Consider the following 17028-nt stretch of genomic DNA (forward strand, 5'->3'; position numbering starts at 1 on the left):
CTGGAGGGAAAAGAAAGAAAGCAAAGCAGGATGAGGAAAATAAAATAAGGGAGATTAAGATGAAAGAGAGAGATTTACAGATAGCCTCCCTGGAAGGTGCAAGTAACGTGTCTAGTTTGGCTAAAGAATTAGAAGACTTACAAGTTAAATTCCAAGCCCAATTAGATAAAAAAATAATTGAGAGATGGAAGGCGAGTAAGCTTCAGCAATTCGCCTTTGGTGAACAATGTGGCTCTTTGCTGGCCTGGAAGGTGAAAGCGGACAGAGCCAGAAATACAATAAAAAGTTTAATAAGTAGAGAGTCAAGGGAGGAGTTGTGTGAAAATACAGATATATGTTGGGAGCTTAGAGAGTTTATGAGGGAGCTCTATGATGAGACTGTTTCCCCAGACAATGAGTGTATTAATCACTGGTTAAGGCAGGAAAACCTTCCACAGCTGGCTGATGAGCAGAAGAGAGCTTTGGGAGGGGAGATAACAGAAGAGGAGGTCAGGATGCAGGGTAGAAAAATGGCTACTTGTGTACGCACGACATAGTGGTGCCTGTTCTCACGTCTTTGTGTAATAGGCTATATAGCTTGGGAGAATATATTCCTGGTTCATGGTCTGAAGCTACGATCACGTTAATTTTAAAACCTAATAAAGATCCACAGAAAGTAGACTCCTACAGCCCTATATCCCTTTTAAATTCTGACTATAATATTTATTCAGATTATTTGGCATCATGAGTAGCAAAGGTGATAAAAGAGGTCATACATGTTGATCAAAGGGGTTTCATCCCTGGGAGGCAGTTAAACCTGTTAATATTTCAAATTTATAGGAGTAGTGGACATGGGGGAAGTATGAAAGATCCCACTGACTATAATGGCAGTGTATGCTGGCAAAGCATTTGATCAAGTTAACTGAAAATACTTATGGGAGGTTCTAATTGGTTTTAATTTTCCGATAAATATGGTGTAGGCAGTTAAAAATCTATACCAGAGTCCCAGAGCTAAGGTGTTGGCTAATGGAGAGTTATCAGCTTGGTTTAGCATCACTAAAGGTACAAGACAGGGATGTCCTTTGTCTCCACTTTTATTTGATTTGCACATTGAGCCTTTTGCTAACTTAATTTGAGCAGATACCATGATTCTCCCCCTTAACTTTACCGGGTTTGAGATACAATTGGGTTTATATGCGGATTACTTGATTCTCTATACAACTAATCCCCAAGAGGCAATACCCTGATTGATGAGAAAAGCAGAGGCCTTTGGGTCAATTTCTGGCTATACGGTCAATGTTAACAAAACTGAGATTTGTAGTGGAACCAAGAAATAAGTTTGCAGGGGGTTAAAACACAAATGTGTTACCTGGGGGTGATCATTATTCAGAAGTTAGAGGATATCCCAAGAATAAACTGAAAGAAAGTGAGTCATGAAATCTCTGCATTGTTGCTGAAATGGGCGAACGTACCATTTAATATTTACGGAAGGGTAAATCTTATAAAGATGATCATACTCCTGAAAGTAACTTTTTTTTTTATTTCCATCACTTTAACTTTAAAAAAATAAGATATAGCTTAGTTACAGGGGAAAATTGGTAGTTTTATCTTGGCCTCTAAGGGGCCAAGGATATCCTGGAGGAAGTTAAGGAGGAAGCGGGGGGTAGGGGGACTGGCACTGCTAGTTTACTATTATGCATTCCATTAAAAAAAATTCTGTATGCTAGCAAGTATCCCAGATAGGTCATCTTTGGGTTTGTTGTTCTCTGCACTGTTGGGAGAGGTGAGCCAAGGCGAGCATTTCTTCTTATTTAAATACGGGGACCCTAAATTCTTTAAAAAGGTCAGATTAAAGATCTTGAGTAAAGCATTAAGAACTTGGGTATATGTTTGGAACAACTGCGAATACCATACTATTCTACACGGGCTCCAATGTGGGAATCCCCAGGTACCCCTGAGTGCTTAAAGGATCAACTGAGTCAATGACTAAAAGATGGGGCTATCACTTACTGGGCAGACCTTATGATATATGGAATTCTAGTAAGCTGGAAAATACTTAGCTCTTTGACCAGAGGGAAGTTAGCGAGGTTTAAATACTACCAATTGAGTTCATGGTGGGCAGAACAAGGTTGGGTATAGGAGGAGGAAGACCCTAACCTAGTTCAGCTAACAAGAACTGACTGGGGGAGGAAGGACATTTCTCATTGGTATTGGGCCTTCATAGAGGCAGAGGACATGCTAGAGACTGACATCAAAAACCTATGGTGTGATGAGTTTAAGGATGAAGCAGTAGATACCATATGGGCCAATTCCTTCGACATGTTACGAACAGTTGTAAAACCAGCTTCACTTAAGCGTAACCATTTATTTACTGTACGTAGACTTTATTGGTCTCCGAAGAAACTGTCTAAGGTCACAGGCAATAAGTATTGCTGCCCAAGATATAAACATGACGGTGCAGATGATTTGCACATGTTTTTGGAATGCTCAAAGATTACGCAGTACCGGTTGGAGGTTTGTAATTTTTTAGGAGAAGTCTTTGGTAAACAAACCAAAGTAAGCCCACACTTGATATTCCTTGGGCTTCTGCAAGATGAAGAATTGGGAAAGGAGATTGGTTCTAAGTTTATTTTGTTTGTGGTCATTCTTGCAAGGCGTGAAATTTGTAAGAAGTGGAAACTATGAAGAGGGGAAATTGGGATGATCCATTTTACGCATATCTCTCTTCTAGCCAAGAGTATCAAAAGAAACATCAAATTTTCCTCCCGTTTTGTTAACTTCTCTACTGTAGATGAAACCTTCACCCCGAAAATAACTAAATCAATACTCATGGTTAGCTGTTTTCCCACTACTTCTTCTAAAGTCTTACCCACTTCTTTCCAGAAACCATCGAGAAAATGTGTTTTTTTTTTACTCTTGGCTAGAAGAGAGATATGCGTAAAATGGATCACCCCAATTCCCCCAGTTCATAGTGAGTGGCTATCTTCAGTACTTAAAACTTAGATAAAAAAAGAAGCCATTTTCTAAAAAATACGGCTTCTGGGAGTTATGGGAAAATCATCACATGGGTTTTTAAATTGGCTGTTATCCAATTGTATTCCTTATTTTCTTGCTACCACGTCCTATGATTAAGTGGGAGCAACACACAAAAAATGAAGGCCAATAAGAGTAGCCACTGTGGCTAGCTCATCCCACTCCAAAGAGTAACCTTCTATAATAGTATTTGGAAGTAAGGGGTCCCTTGTTTTCCATGATGGTTCCTGCCCGTACCCCCATCTTGTTGGCAGGGATGGTACAGATCGTACACGGGGAAAAAAAAAGAAAAAGGGGACCCTGAGATCTCCTTATTATAAATGTTGCACAATGAGGACTAAAAAAAAGAAGTGGAAACTAGAAAATTCCTTATCTTTTGCAGAGTGCCTAAAGAATGTGATATTAACAAGCGAATCTGACATGGCTTGTGATCCAGGAAGTAGGGATAAGATCTGGGCTCCGCTTTTGGAATGGAGAAGTAAAGGCAGGTCCGATGATTAATGCCGAATGTGCCGGTGGTTCTGGGTGTCTATAAATCTCTGCAAGGGCGGTACAAATCAAACGGAGTTCGGTTCAGAAACTGCATCTTTCATATAGAGTACTCCTTCTTCTTTTTGATGGTCATCAGACTCAGTATAGAGAGATAAGAAGAGACTCAACATGAGAGATGGCAAAATGAGGACAATTTGTGTTTTTTAAAGAAAATTGTGCCATTTCAAGGTTGCTGGTGTGGGTGATACTAAATCACTGCTGGGGACAGGGCTGCTTTTCATATCACCCTCTTCTTCGTCATTACCTTCACCTTCAACCATTATCAGAATAGATTCCCTACTCTCATCACCTTCATCACCACGACCACCAGTATTTTAAGTGCGCCTCACAGTGGATTGTGTGATATTATTTCTTATGTGTCATTTGACCTCTGAAAACCATAGTGTGAACCAGTTGTACCTCAACAAACACTTGCACAGGAAGTGGAGCTTATTGCAATGTTATTCTCCTACTTGCTAATTGTAAGGAATTCAAACCACTGGAGAGGTGAACTTTTTCAGTGGGGCGCTGGTGCCACTGCCAAAGTCTGAAAGAACTGGAGGTAGGATGGTGAGCCAATGATTGCCTCACTGCAGAGCATACTTCTACTAAGGTAATGGTGGATGCAGGTCTCAGCTGGGGCCTTAAAATATAAGAGTTGGCATTGGAGGTGGTGGTGGCATCAGTGCCACAGCCCTTAGAGCTGGTGAAATAGGAGGGGTAATGTCCTCCTCCTCTGGCCCAGCTTCCAAGACAATGAATGTCTCATCATCCTCTTCCCCTTCAATAATTGTAAGGCTTTCAGGAGCTTTCCATTTCCTCTGCCTCTCCTGGCATGTTTCAAACTCAGCTGGGGTCCAATCCTTATCCACATCATCAGAAGGGGGGCTTGGAGAAGGTGGTGGAGTACCTTTTGTGTTTTTTGGCTGGAGTGATTCTAAAAGAGGAAGTACTTCGGGAAGATATACTAATACTGGATAGGGATGTTGTTCTCTTTGCTCTGCTTCCTGTAATGATTGTGTACTACTTTGCACAAGAGACAAATCCAATTCAATGTCACTGCTTGTCGGAGTCACCATGATTGCAGTGGTTGTCTTACTGACAGACATGGGCTTAGGTTGGAGTGGTGCCATTGATGCGAGAATGCTGCTCCCAGCTTGCTCCCAGAAGGCCAGTGCAGTAGGCACAAATTTCCAGAAATAGGTTTCAGTCGGGACACCAGTGCTGGAAAGCTGCTTCCTCTCACTGGCAACTTTCTTAGCAGCACCTTTCTTTGGGGCCATCTTGAAGCTGTCAGTTGGCAATGGCACTTAGCTGCAAAAGCAAAGTGATTGGAGGCCCCTCTTCACTTGTTTTGTGGTCACGTCATTTAGTATATGCCTTCTGTCTGGGTGATGTCTCTTGTGCACCTAAAAGCAAACAAGCAAGAAAAGCATTTAGTGAACCATGGCATTAATGCAGTTTGAATTAGTACAGGCAAAGACAATATAATTTACTGTTTTTAATTAGGATATTATCCTAAATAATTAACAACAATACAGTGTATCCATTCCAATGGAAAAGCATACTACCATAAAAAAATGTTTCATTTCTAATCAGGATAAAAATATACAGAAGTAACTATTTACTTTATGCACATCTAAGGGAGACACCTGTCGCAGTCAGGAAATGAATATTCCTTAAAAATGAATGCTGGTGTGCGCCTATTGCAGACAGAGGGCCCAGGGGGAAATTCAATTTTCCCAAGAAAAGGAATTCTGGTGTGTGTGCTGTGCACCTATAGCAGCCAAGGTGTCCATTGGAAAATGGAACAATGTTTAAAAAATGAATGCTGTTATGCGACTGTGCACCTGTGGCTGGCAGGGGGTAGATAGATGGTGTACAAATGTAAAAAAAGACAAAAATCTTCATCTACTTAAAGAAAGGTTTTTTTAAAACAAAATTATGATAATATTAATAATAATAATGTATTGCCAGTGTAATAGGGGACTAGGAGAATCCAATTGGAAGGCAAGGAAATGCAGATGAAAAATGCAAACAAATGCATATAATATAAAACACTCTTCATAGTCATAATATACATTTGCTTCAATGATCCTCAAATATATTATTAAACTGCTATCTGGGAAAAGTAAAACAATGAACACAAACAAAAAGGCATAGGCCTCTCTTCTTAATCTCATTAGAAAATGGCCTTGAAAACTTGAAACAAACGGGTGGCTGCACAAAATGGCCACTGGCCACATGGTCAACCAACAACAGCAAGTGAGGAGGCTAGGTCACATCAAACAAAACATGCAGGCCTATGTAAAAGCACACTGCCTGGCTGCACAAAATGGCTACAGCCACATTGTCAAACAACGACTGCAAGCAAGAAGGCATGTCCACAACAAAGAACATACGCAGGCCTATGTCAAAAGCACACTGGTTGCCGATAAACACTGACCATCAAACAGCAAGCAAGAAGGAGGCATGGCCATAACAAATACCATATACAGACCTTTCAAAAAAAGACACTCATTGGCAATAAAAAAATGGCCACCAACCACATGGTCAAAAGGCAACAGCAAGCACAGAGGCATGGCCACTACAGAAAAACCCATGCAGGCCTATGGCAAAACACACAGGCTGGCTACACAAAATGTCAGCCGGCCACACGGTCAACTAGCAACAGCAATCAAGGAGACATGGCCGCAACAAAGAATACATGCAGGCCTATATCAAAAAGCACACAGGCTGAATACAGTCAGAAAGGAGGCACGGCTGCAACAAAGAACACATCCAAGCCTATATCAAAAGCACACTGGCTGTATACATAAAATGTTCGCTGGCTACATGGTCAAACAACAAACAAAGAAGCATGGAAAACAAAGAACACATGCACGCCTATGAACACAGACTACACAAAATGGCCCCTGGCCACATGGCATGGAGAACACAGATAAATTGTGGCCCAAGAAAAACACAGCCAAACATATTGGCCAGATAAAGGAGGCATGGCAATACTGAAGAAAACACTACCAATAATTTAACAATGCCAAAATTGGAAATTAACTGAGCTATAAAACTTTTACAGCAACACACATCCTCCCAAGGCATCAAATATAACCCAAACTATACACTTTATTCAGGCCAAAATGTGAAATACACCAAAAAGGCACATTTTTAATTTAATTCAATACTATCCCTGCCCTCCTTGATGTTTTAAAACAACAGATACCACAGAAACAGTGCATTTCTAAAATAAAACCATGCATTGCATGTGTGCAGCAGTGAATATCACACATCTAGTGTGTGCAAACGTTCTGTAATTTGCACTGGAATGGTATGCCTCCAGTAAAAATCCTATACTTGATTGAACACTCTCACATTCTGTAACTTGTACTGGAAGGGTATGCCTCCAGTAGAAATCCTATCCTAGTTAGCACATTGTCACCTCTACGCCATTGTGCGAGATGTGAGTAAAACAATGCTTTCCTGTTTGTGCCCCAGCGCAGTGAAAGATCACTGTAAACGGAGAATCTTTGTTTATAGGACATTCAGGATTGCTATAATTGGTTCAAGCACTATACATGTTGGGCTTAAAAAGACTTAACCCCAAAAACCACTTGATTGGCTATTCTACTGTAGCCACATTTAAGACTGGACAAAGTAAGAATAATCAGCCAGTTGGGTAAAATTTGTGGGCTTTATTTAAGAAAACTGTTGCATCCTTGCATGAAAGCAGCGATGCAACAGTATTCACTACGCCCTTCTTGCGACATGATGGATGCATCATATTTACTGTATGACGCATCATGTCACTGGGAATGACATTTATGTCAGTATTACTGCCGTACACTATGATTATAGCATTGCATCAGTCTTATACCTGCTGTGAGGCAGGCGTAATATATTGAGGCAATGGCAACCTAGAAGTGGTGCACTGAAATCTCATAGGTTTCAATGCGCCACTTCTACAAGTCTTTGTTGCATCAGAACGCCCATCCTGAATATATTATACCTGACGCAGGAATAATGTGGGGCAGAACTTTACAAAGTGACGCATCTGCTAAGATGCGTCACTTTGTCAATAGGGCGCAGAGTGGCACATATTTTACACCGCCCCTGCCTCACAAAAAGAGATGCCACGGCAGCACAAAAGTGACAACGGGGCTCAAAATAACCCTGTGTTGCAAATGACCTGGCAATTTCTAGTTTTTAGCTCATAATATAAATACTGATTTAATTCAACATAGTAATTACTGTAGTTTTCAAAAGATAGATGTGTGTGATGTTTGGAAAATGTAAGAAATAGGTAGTATATTTCTAATTGAAGCTATAAACTTATATAAAAAGTTAATGTTCTGCAAAATTCGAGCTTCCTTATGTGTGACGCAGTATTGTCGAGTAGATGTGCCTAACTGCTACTTTCCACAGAGAAAGGGTTGCATTATATTGTTAAGACAGAGCTCTCAGAGGAAATGTATGCAATGCTGGCCCTTGGGCAGCATGTGGCATACCCTTACGGGCTAGCATAGATTTTTCCTTATATCCTACATTATCTCAGGCTATATAAAAGTATAAATCAATTTTCAGCACTTATTAATTCTGATGCTGGCAATTTTTACTGCACCTGGGGAAAAAAGAATTGAGTTAGAGGCTATCAACAGAGCAATTTGAAGAATTTTCTCTGACGAACTGTAGTGGGTATTCATAGCTTCTGTCAGTTCAAAACAGAAGACATGTCTACATTTAAATTGACTCTAAGATGTTCTGTTGCGGTACATTTGAATAGATCATCCAATGATTTGTTTTTAAATTCTTTCATTGAATTCTTAAATTCCCAAACCATAAATGCATTAATATATAAGCAGTGCAAAGCCTAAAGAATGTGGTTTGTTTTTTGAGTATTTTTATCATTTTCAAATCTATTTTATCTGGTGCAGAGAAACTTGTATTGTGCAGATTTATTAAATGCCCTTCCTCCTAAAGGTTTGAGTGAAAAATACACTTATGTTAATTACTAGTAAAGTAAATATTACATATATCTGAAACACCATAATGTGTAAGTTGATCATGTTGAAAAATGATAACCACGCACAATACTTGGGTGGTCTCTATCTTTATAGCAGGTCTGTTTGCGCGTAGAGAAATGACGACTTAGACTAACGGCTAAGTGGTGCCTTAAATCTAGGAGGTTTACACAAAACAGAGCCACCCAATATTCCCAAAGGGACTGGGTATTATCAGTAACAATTTACACAAATGTCCCTATAGGAATTATTTAAACCATATTCAATACATTTCCATATTGCCACAAAAGTGGTCAATTATTAGACAAAAGCAAGGAAAACAGATTTAAACTGGTTTTTATTATTCAAAATATTCTTTTTATCCTTCTTCTTCTTTATCCTTTTTTTCATATACAAGTCTAAAATATGGCAACAGAAATACTACGATATTGACAGGTAAAGTTCTTAGTAGTATAAGGCAACTTTTGTTGTACACATGGAAAAATAAATACCATGTACAAGACAGTACTTGTCACAATACAGTCATTTAGCAATCAAATGATGATACAAGAATATTTTGAATAATAAAAAACAGTTTAAATCTGTTTTCCTTGCTTTTGTCTAATAATTGACCACTTTTGTGGCAATATGGAAATTTAAATCTAGGAGGAGCAGGAAGCGCTGTCCATAGTTTTGTTTTTATGCTGCACTTCCAGCATGGACGGGAGGGAAAGTTTAGACAAACATACTGGCAGAATATGTAAACTTGTGATTTGGAGTTAAAGAATGTCCGTGCACTAAGTCTCTCTCTAAAATAAACGCAGCGCGATGTAAACTAAGCAATTAACATGATTTATGTACCTGACAACTAGAGGGATCCTCTTTTAAAATCGCAAACATCTTTTTGAGTGAAATGGGTGAAATAACGGAGAATAAAGGAGAGTATTCATATTAGTTAACAGCAGGTAACGCTGGGTTCACATTGTGGAGGAAATGACATTGTGAGCAATAACCTAATTAACTCAGAGGAAAACCGGGTGGGATGACGTACTCCGGAGTCATGTTTGTTTTAATGAAAGTAATCACGAAGGGAGATAACTTTTGCGCATTGAAACTGTAATGTAGTTTATGTTACGAAATGAATGGCACTCATGCATGTATTTTTTTGATTTACTTGTAGTGACCCCCGACGAAGGGCACACGATGGCCCGAAATGCATTGGGTTCTTTTTTATGGAATTAATAAAACACTGCTTGCGATGGACTTGTTGCATCATTCATATTCTTTCTGAAAGGCACCGAATGGGCCCTGTTTGAATATTAGAAATTTGAAAATTGGCACTAAACTCTGAATGTTGGATTGTGGTATTACTGAAGAAAAATAATACATGAATAATAATGGAGGAAAATGATGGTTAAAAATTTGGATTAACAAGGACCAAGGGTAAAGAATTTGGAATTAAAAGTGCACGCTCAAATAGCGGCACAAAGCTGTGCATCTGACTAAGGGGCTAGTCAGTCCCTCATCACTAATGCACTTCCAGCATGGGCAACGTGGGCTCTGGCCCAGAGCCCCAGCCTTTCAGGGGGCCCCTGATAGAGCCAGCTTGGTTCTGCAGAAAGTCTTTCCCCGATGACCTTGAATGTTTTTCAAAGGGATTGTTTTAAATACTGCTTTCCTTTAATGTGTTTTTCATGTGGGAGTCTGTAGCAAACAAATGTTGTGTTTATGTTTCACGCAGCAGCCATAAAAGAAAGTTTCTTTTACATCAAAACAAGACCTCACTTATGAGAAAAACGAGGGTGTCAGAGAGATTATTTGCAGTGATATTAGCGAGCTGCTGTTGTATTACAAATATTACATGTGAACACTTTTAGAAAGGGGATGAGTATGCCTGTGCAGTGTCAGTGAACTGGCCAAGAGAGGGCATGAGAGAGCTAAACCTGGATCATACATTCAAAGTTGTTTGGAATTAATACGTTTGGCCCAGGGCTCCCATAATTGTTAAGATGTCCCTGGTTTCAGAACCTATTTGCAGCTGTATTGGATATTTCTGCAGGCTATCCTTCAGTGAACTTTTTTTTTTTTTTTAAATATTTTTATTGTTGCAGGAAACGAAAAGAAGCCAAACATAATACAAAGATACAATTTCCAGTCTCTTTAGAAAGCATAAAATTACATTGATTGTGATTAAAGGGAGAGAATAATGGAGAGCAGAGAAAAGGAGAAGAGGGAGAAAAGAAATACAAAAAAAACAAGAAAAAATATACAACCTCTAGACAACCGTAATAGTAAAGAGTAGAAATGTGAGCGGTGAATTCATATAGGAAAAGGGAACTATTTCACAAAAGTAAGTAGTAGTGATTTTTTATCGCCCACATACATCTTCAACAGACCCCATTTTTTATACTACAAAAAATTGTTTCCAAATCTTTTCCTTTCTAGCTAAAGTTTTTGGTCCTCTGCATTTAGCGAGTGTAAGTTCCATAGTTCTGGTTTCCATAACCAATGCTACCCACTCGGCTACAGTTGGGGTGTTCTTAGAGATCCAAGCTCTTGCTATTATTAATCTTGCACAAGCTAACAGGATTGTTATAAGATCTTGGTTGGGACAATTAGTCTCATAGATATTAAGTAAGACCAACTGAGGGGATAAATCCGGTAACTTAATCTGGCTATCCTGGAGATGTTTTGTTATTCCAGTCCAGTAACTAGAGTATGCAGGACAGGAGTAGAGCATATGTTCTATATCAGCAGCATAAGTGTTACACTTCACACATTTCGTTTTATCAGATACTTGGTTCCCTTGAGCCCAAGCAGAAATTCTCTGCGGTGTGTAGTATAATTCGGTGGTAGTCCTATACGATTGCAATCTTAAGCTAGAAGAGTGCACAACATCACTTAAGTGCGTTAAAGCTTTTCTAATCTGCTCTGAGTTTATATCCCGGTTTAAACGGCGAGACCACTTAGTTGCAATTTTAGTAGTATTTTCGCATTTGTCTTTAAGTAGAAGTTGGTATCCCAACTTTATGAGTGACTTGGTTTTATCGGAATATATACCCTCTATAATTTCGGACTGAGTAGCTGCAGTTATTTTCATTTTATTAATAAAAAAGTCTCTCAGCTGGCGATATCTATAATGCATATCGTTCGTTACGCCCTTTAGTGTTTTCAAGGTTTCAAAGTCTAACATACCATTATTTCCAAATATATCGCCTAATGTGTTAATCCCACAATTAATCCAGCGAAACCCAGTCCCATCCGAGAAGGTACCCGGAAGACCCGGATTATCCCATAACCTAAGTTCAGTATTGTAAAATGAAGTCTGACTGATGTGCATGATTTTCTTCCAAATATTTATGGCATGTTTAGCAGTCTTAAATTTAACCCGCTTGTAATAGTTTGGGTCCTGTATGCGAAGCAGAAATTGGTTTGAGTCCGTACCCAACAGGTATTGATAAAAAAATAGGCAAGACTCTTTCTTTAATAAGCTCCGTATTCGAAAAAAAAAGTTTGCCAAAAAATATAATTTAAAGTCCGGAAAAGCAAGTCCCCCCTTTGAAATTGGTAATGTCAAAAATTTTATGGCCCTGCATGCCTTTTTGTATCCCCAAATAAAACTGCTACAAATGGTGTCTAATTTTTTAAAGAAACGTTGGTTCGGTTGGAGTGGTATAGCTCTAAACAGATAGAGTAGCTTGGGAAGTATTTTCATTTTGATCAAATTTAATCGGCCTAATAGACTAAGCGGGATTTTGTGCCATTTTTTAAGAGTTGTGGTGGTTTCGTTTAGAAAAGTATCGTAATTTGTTTCCAAGATTTTCCCTACTTTAGCCATTAGTTTAATACCTAAATAGGTAGCTTCTCTGCAAGTATCATAGATAAGAGTATCCGGAGTATAGTTAGCTATAATTTGAGTTTTACTCACGTTCAATTTGTAACCCGAGACTAAGCCATATTTCTGTGCTTCGTTGATAATTTCTGGCATGGCTTTATTAATATCACTTGTATAGATGGCTATGTCGTCAGCAAAAGCCGTTAATTTCAGAGCAGTACCTCCATGAATCACTGGAATAATGTGGGCTTGATTGTTTAGTGCATTTAAAAAAGGTTCTAAAGAAAGGGCAAAAAGTAAAGGGGAGAGGGGACAACCTTGTCTTGTGCCTCTTGATATTTTAAAATGCAAAGATTCTTTATCTCGATAGCTAATCAAAGCCAAAGGTTCATCATAAAGGGACATAACCCAATCCAAATAAGAACCGGAAAGCCCCAATTTCTTTAATACTTCCCACAGATATTCCCACCCCACTCGGTCGAAAGCCTTTTCTGCGTCTAACATAATCATACCGAGCGGGGTGTGTGTAACTTCGGCAACATCAAAGGCAAATATTGAAGTATTGACGTGTGTAGTAGTATCCCTTCCCATAACAAAACCATGCTGTTGTAGGTTAACAATAGAGGGCATACTAGGGGCAAGCCGATTTGCAAGTATCTTAGAAAAGATTTTAACATCTGTGTTAAGTAAAGAAATCGGTCGATAAGACCCAGATTCTTTTTCCGGTTTCCCTTTTTTCAAAAAAAATATGATTTTCGCTATTTTCCATGAAGGAGGTGCTTGTTTGAAGACACTGATTGAATTTATCACTTTCTCTAATAGGGGTAATAGTTCTTGAGCACAAAGTTTATAAAGTTCTCCTGGTAGACAGTCTTCTCCAACCGCTTTCCCTAAAGGTAAACTATCTATGGCCCGTTTTATTTCGTCTAATGTTATTACCGAATTGAGTTGCTGAACTGTTTCACAATTTACTTTTTGAGATGCGGTTAAGTATTTTTCTAAATATTGCGTTATATCTAATTTTGCGGGTACTGTCTCTGGTGTGTACAATTGTTGATAAAATTTCGCAAACTGGCTTAATATTTGATCCGTTCTATCATATGTATTTGAATCGTTCCCTACTATTTCTTTGATTTTTGTTTTAGCTTTCCTATCCGCGGTTTTAAAGGCCAATAGTTTCCCTATGCGATCACCACCTTCATATTGTTCAAATTTATACTTTTGTAGTTGTGAAGTGTATCTTTCTCTCAATGTTTTTATTAAACCGGCTTGTAATTTCGCCAACTTTAGCCTAATAGCTTCAATGTTATTCTTTGCATATCTTGTTGCCTCTGCCAGGCATATTTCCATATTTCGTATCTCGTCAATTATTTTTTTTTTCCTATGGCGGTTCTCAGTGTTTTGCCTAAATATATATTGCTGGGCGAAGCCTCTAATACTGCACTTACATGAATCCCATACCATGTTTATATTGGCCGTGTTAATATTAAAAGAGATGAACTCCTGAATATGTTGCTTAAGTAGGGTAGAAAATCTTGTATCAGTTAATAAATGTCTCGGGAAGGTGAATTTTCGTGTTTCTTTAGTTTGATCTTTAAACATAACTTCAAGTAATAAGGGATTGTGGTCGGAGGTAACTTTAGGGCAAATGTCAATCACACAATTATCTAATATTTGTTCAGAGGCACAAATCATATCTATTCTTGAACAGGATCTGTGCGGTACAGAATAGTAAGTATAGCCTGCCTGAAGAGGATATTTTGATCTCCATATGTCGCTGACATTATTCAATCTGGCTAATTCTAGGATTGCTGTTCTAACTTTACACATTCTTTTGAGTTTACTTTGCCCGGTGGAGTCTATTTTATAGTTAATAGTGCAATTAAAATCCCCTGCTATTACCAATTCTCCTTCCCATTCCAATAATTCTAAGCTCAATTCTTCAAAAACTCTTGGGTCATCGATATTTGGTCCATATATTACACATAGTACTATTTTAAGATTATCACATTGCATCTGCACAATTGCCCACCTCCCCCGAACATCTGAGGCAGTTTTAATTGTTTCAAATCGAGCCCCTCGTTGTTTTAGAATAGCTACCCCTCTTATAGTCTCATCTAAAGTAGAGCATACCACCAAATCATAGTTCAATTGTAAAAGCAGCTTGCGATCCTGATATTTAACATGTGTCTCTGATAACAAAACTATATTCGGATTATACATCTTAATCTCCTCTTTTACTAGATTTCTTTTGTTTTTACTGTTTAAGCCGTCCACGTTCCAACTTAGTATTCTTAGTTTAGACATTGTAATATTGTGATAGTAATCTGGTACAAATTTCTCCCAACTATCTCTGCCCTTTTCGTATAGATAAAGTTTTCTTTACTGGACTTAAAAAAACAATCGAATCCTGCAATCCATTTTTTACCCACGTTTTTTTCCAACCCCTGACCTACAAGATCAGACCCTCCCCCGCAAGGACCCCAGCCTGGCCCTCGCACCCACCCGTCCCTTAGGGGGGAGCACCCCTCTATCTAGTGCTGCCGCTGAAAAGGCAGCAGAGTGAAACAAGCATTTACAATGCAATGGTCTCGGCAATATTATAGGTAGAGCTATTGGTATTGCTCATTTTTTATCTTTTTTGTATCCCTAAATAAATGGCATTGTCATTTCTATTGGCATTAGCTTTTTTTTTTGCATATGTGATGTCCGCAGACTCCAGCCCGCTCCAGACACAGACGCACTGCACTGTCCGGACGCGCCAGGCCATGGGGGCCCAACGTAGGCCCAGGAGGGCCTGGCCGCTGCGAGGGCTCCAAGATACTCACATAAAGTCAAATAACTATAGTCTATGGTAAATGCAACAATGTCTATAGTCCGTGGTTATCAGGCGTAGATCAAGCCCTCTTGCGCCTACGCTGGACAGCCCTGTACTACTAACACACTACCTCCTAGCAATAACAGACACATTGCTAACCCTTGTACCAGCTACACTGCTTTCACCGGGCAGCGGGTCCTCTCCGCCATATTACACACACTGCAGAACTTCCCGCGCCCCGCGCCCCCCACCCCCTATTACAGATACAATGTCCAGGCCCTCCTTAGAACCGACAAAAACCCTCCCTCCCCACTAGGCACACGGACCCTCCTTCCCAGATACTGTCCAGGCCCCGTTAAGTAACTGGCAAACTGTCCCTCCCGCCTCCCTCCCAAGTAACAGACACACCGCGCAGCCCCCTACACGTGACATACAAACTGCCCTCTCCAAACAGCAGGCACACAGTCCCTCACTCCCATGATATAACAAACACTGCCCATATTCCCTCTCTTCCCGCCCAGCTCATAGCACACCCCCTATCAGGCACGCTGTCCCTGAATCCCAGGTCACTCACACACTGTCGCTCCCTCCTGGTAACTGACACACTGTCCCTTCCACCCCGTAACTGACACTGTCCCTCGCTCCCAGCTACTGACACACTGTCCCTCCGACCCGGTACCTGACACTGTCTCTCCCTCCCGGTAACTGACACACACTGTCCCTCCCTCCAATGTAACAGACACACCGCGCAGTCACCTCCTTGTGACACACAAACTGTCCTCCCCAAACAGCAGGCACACAGTGCCCACCGTGATATAACGCAAACACTGCCCGCCTTCCTTCTCTTCTCCCAGGTACCGGGCGCACCCCACCGACCGCCCATAGCACACCCCCGTATCAGGCACGCTGTCCCTGAATCCCAGGTCACTCACGCACTGTCCCTCCCTCCGGATAACCGATACACTGTCCCACCCGGTAACTGACACACCGTCCCTTTCACCTGGAAACGGACACTTTCCCTCGCTCCCGGGTAACTGACACACTGCACTCCAGCCTAAGTATCTGACACACTGTCCACCTTCCCGAGTAAATCTCACACTGTCCGTTTCAATATCAGAGACAGCCTGGCCTAGAGTAGCTATAACCACACGGTACCACATGGTCATCGCGGCCGTGAAGAAACACATGCCCTCCTCACACGCACGCACACACACACACACAAAAGTGTAAGTCATCTGAAAGAGTCACACAACTCCTTTCACCGAACACTGGAAGATCCGGTCCTATCTAACGGTCTCGCTGGAGAGCGCTTAGTGGCCTCGCAGTCGCTGCCCAGCCCACTCATGTCCGCAGACTCCAGCCCGCTCCAGACACAGACGCACTGCACTGTCCGGACGCGCCAGGCCATGGGGGCCCAACGTAGGCCCAGGAGGGCCTGGTCGCTGTGAGGGCTCCAAGATACTCACATAAAGTCAAATAGGACAGTGGTGCTTTTGGGGTCACGGGGGTGCGAATATGCCAGTGAGGAGGGGTGGCCGCGCTAGTGGGGCTTAGGGGGTGGGGTACAGCTGAGGGGTGGTATAAAGAGGCGACGGGGGTGATAGAAAGCCTTACGGTACAGCGTGGGTTGTCGAGGCGGGGTGAGGAGGGGGTGAGGTGGAGGGAGGGGGGGCAGTGACATTAGAGAGTGAGAAGAGGTAAGGCCGTGCGGGCCCGGTGAGGAGGGGGGGGGTGTGGGGGGGGGGGGGGTTTGGACGGGACAGTTGTGCTTTGAGGGGTCATGGGGGTGCGGATATGCCAGTGAGGTAGGGTGGCCGCGCTCCCTTCTCTCCCCTCTC

This window comes from Lissotriton vulgaris, chromosome 4_1 (genome assembly GCF_964263255.1).
Source record: "Lissotriton vulgaris chromosome 4_1, aLisVul1.2, whole genome shotgun sequence".
Lineage (NCBI taxonomy): Eukaryota > Metazoa > Chordata > Amphibia > Caudata > Salamandridae > Lissotriton > Lissotriton vulgaris.